Source organism: Corvus brachyrhynchos, unplaced genomic scaffold (assembly GCF_000691975.1).
Source record: "Corvus brachyrhynchos isolate BGI_N302 unplaced genomic scaffold, ASM69197v1 scaffold10, whole genome shotgun sequence".
Taxonomy (NCBI): domain Eukaryota; kingdom Metazoa; phylum Chordata; class Aves; order Passeriformes; family Corvidae; genus Corvus; species Corvus brachyrhynchos.
In genome coordinates, this window is record NW_008236180.1 from 5,218,131 (window position 1) to 5,221,453 (window position 3,323).

Below are 3,323 nucleotides of genomic sequence, written 5' to 3' on the forward strand. Positions count from 1 at the left end.
AGGGCAGGAACATCTTCCACTGGATGAGGTTGGTCCAAGCCCCATCCAACCCGGCCTGGAACACTATCAGGGGTGGAAATTTTGATCCATGCCTTTTTTTCCCCTACTAATGCTCCGAGTACAATGAAAATTCTGCATGTATGGGGAATTATGCAGTATCTTGAGTAATAAATGGTACGTATTTTATACTTCAGGAAGATACAAAGCTGTGCAACAATTCAGGGGAAAAGGTTTCCTACATAATTCTCTCTTTTCCTAGCACTAAATACTGACTTCTGTCAAAAACTCTAATATTCTCCCAAAAGTTGGAACAAAAACCAACCTTTCATTGCTGAGGGAAAACTTTGCAGGACACTCCTGTGACTCCCAAGTTGGATTAAAATGCATGACTACTTTGCTCTTGGGAAATTATCCCAAAATATGGCTTCCATATGCCACAGTCTTACAAGAATCTTACAGTAATGAGGGCAGGAGTAACATGGAAAGTTGGATTCTTTGGGGGCAAGATGACAAAACTGAGATTAAAAGAAACATAACTGTAAGTGCAGTTTATAGATTTTTTACATGAATTAGAATTTATTAAATCCTAATTTCAAAAAAGGTGTTTTGATGACTAATATTTGGAGTTACGTGGAGCGAATCCCAAACCAAAGTCACTCATTCCAAGAGAAGTCACAAAAATGCTTATATTGAAGGGAAGGAATTTATCTAGAACTGGAGGGGGGGGGAAATTCTGCAAGTTTGTGCCAGCTGGTAGAGAAGGGGTTTACTTTATTTATGTGAATGTGATTAACCCTCATTAAAGTATTTCTCTGTGTTCATCTAGTCTTTTTGGAAAATAAGTATCAGGAGCCTTGGAGCATCAAGAATCCTGAAGAGGCATTACCTTGACACCTGATGTGTCTATTTTGTGATGTGCAGAGCTCTGAGGAGAGAGGCCTTTTTCCACTAAAAAAAAGGTAAAGTTGGAGCATAGCCAACAGAAATTAGTCTCTTCTGACTTAAATGTGTTAATTATCTGTTAAATACAACAAAATCACCAGAGACTGAGGAGGGAGGAGGACTTGCTCATTTGCTTTCATTCTTGCTCTTTTCATGGGCTAACTCTTATCTCCAGTTTTTCTTGGCTGCTGCAATTGGCTCATTCAGAACAATCGGTGAGGGAAAACTGAGGGAAGGAATGAACATAAAATAAGTGTTGTATTTGTATTTAAGGGCTTTGCATCTTCAAACAGCAGTTAAGGGAAAGGTGGGTGAGAAGTGACATCCCAGATCTGGGGATATTGTCTCTGTCCCACACAATAGTGATGTGTTAATGTCTGTCACAAGGTTTTATGGGTCACATGTAACAACCCTTGTGTGAGACACTACAAATGTAAGTGAGGCCAATTTTAGGAACCCAAAGTTTAAAAAAAAACATTAATTATGGAAGCCCAAAGGATAAATAAGTAAAGATGTATCAGCTGCAGGAGAAAGTCAGTGCACTGACCACACAAAAGGTTTTGGAAGAAAGTGGAAAGTTTTAAGGAGAGGTAGTGCTGAGGGATTTGTAGGTATCTGTCCTGGGGACAGTATCTCAGCATAAACTTCTCTGGTGTCTAAGGAGAGACAGGTAAGGTGATATTAGACTGTTTTAGAAGCTGATTGATGGTTATTACTAGGATTTCCCAGCAGAGTTTTCATTTCAAACCAAATTACCAGCGTGTTACAGGAGAGGAGGCCTGAAGTGAAACAAAACTCACATTATAACCAAAAAAGCTCCTCCTGCTTTGCTGCCAGGATAATGTAGATTCAGACCAGTAACACAGGAGTAAATTTCCCAAATTAAAGGGAATGAGGCTTTAACAGGAAAAGAATTAGGAAGACAACAAGGCAGGGAAAGAACTGAGGTGTTGATGATGAACATGACATGTTTAGTCAGCAAAGGTAGATCTGGCTTTAACACAAAGGCGTAGAGGTTTTGTGGTTGAAAGCGTAGCGTGCTCAGGTGGCATTCACTGGGTGTGCACATTGCACCACCATTATGTTAAAGTGGTGCAAGCCTCTTACTAAATGTGTGTAAGAGGAATTTAATACCTGTTTCACGGCAGGATTCCTTATGGCAGGCATCCCCTGTTCACTGCTGCTGTGCAATTCCTTGTTCTGCGTGTTCCCTTTCTGTTGGTGTGTAATTCCTGGGTTTGAGCACTGATGCTAAATTTATCCATTAAAGTATGTTATTAGCTTTTCCTAGAGCATAAATCACAGTGCAGTTTGATCTACCAAACCCTAAAGTATTTCCCCTCCACGTTATGTCATTTATAGCAACTCTGTAGCTGCAGAACAAAATCTGAATTCCTGCTTTACCATAATTGTGGTGTTTTGTACTTTTGCACAGGAACCTGTTGTGGTTTTTTACCTCTTGGTGTTCCTGGGTGAAGTATTAAAACTGCGCAGTTTTACAGCTGGAGAAAGAAGCTGACTGTGCTAATAGCAGCTTTTCCAACATTATCCTGAGCTTTTGCTACCAGAAGTCTCATGAATAGACTCCTAAAAGATGTAATCAAATTACTTGACAGAATCCTGTAATTCTGTGCAATCATTCCTAAGCAGTTTGTTGGGGTTTTTTTCTTCACATTTTCATTCCTTAATCTTAGTGAACACTCTACCTGTCTGGAGCCCACCTGAAATCCACGTTACCAACCCATGAGGAAAAATGTGCATGATCAGGGTAATCAAAGAGCCAAACCTCACACATCTAAAGGCTCTTCAGGTGCCCAGGTCAGGGGTCTCTGTATGGTGTTGGGGGTGTCCTGTACTCCTTGGGATCCCTCAGTGACTGTGAGGTGTGGATGTTTCTGGGTGCCACTGTTTCAAAAAGTGACAGAAGGAACAAACCACATAAATGGAAGTTAACTGTAGCTATTTGTAGCAGTTTGGATCCTGGAGTGGCTTTTGAGTAGCTTAACCATTGATAAAGGACGTTTCCTGTGGAGGCTCCATGTGTTGGATGGGCAGATTCAGACAACATTCCACTCTCAGCACTCCGTAACTTGGAGCCAGAGGAAGGCATCACAACAGCAATTTGCCAAACAGTGTGAGTAGAATAGAAAAACCAACCAAGTCCCAGTGGAATGCGCACAGGTGGGGAGCACAGCTGCTGTGAGCAGGTGGTTGTGCAGCAGCAGCCTGGATCCTCTGCCATGTTCCTCCGGTGTCCTTCCACGCTCACGAATCATGGCTAAAGCTGCCGTTCCCGGGATCAGCCCGGGTTTGCAAGCGGACAAACGGGAGCGGGCCTGAGGGAGCCCCGAGGGGCGCGGGGAGTGAGCGCAGAAGGGGCA

The 3,323-nt window shown here is 42.4% G+C and overlaps 1 long non-coding RNA gene across 1 annotated transcript in view; it reads left to right on the forward strand.

Moving 5' to 3' along the window:
• The window catches only part of LOC108446749, a 4,809-nt gene extending 2,169 nt beyond the window's left edge, over positions 1-2,640 (forward strand). The window contains exons 2-3 of the long non-coding RNA XR_001862043.1: positions 827-959; positions 2,378-2,640. This is a non-coding gene — a long non-coding RNA (uncharacterized LOC108446749). The remainder of the gene's footprint in view (positions 1-826; positions 960-2,377) is intronic.
• Positions 2,641-3,323: the final 683 nt, after the last annotated feature.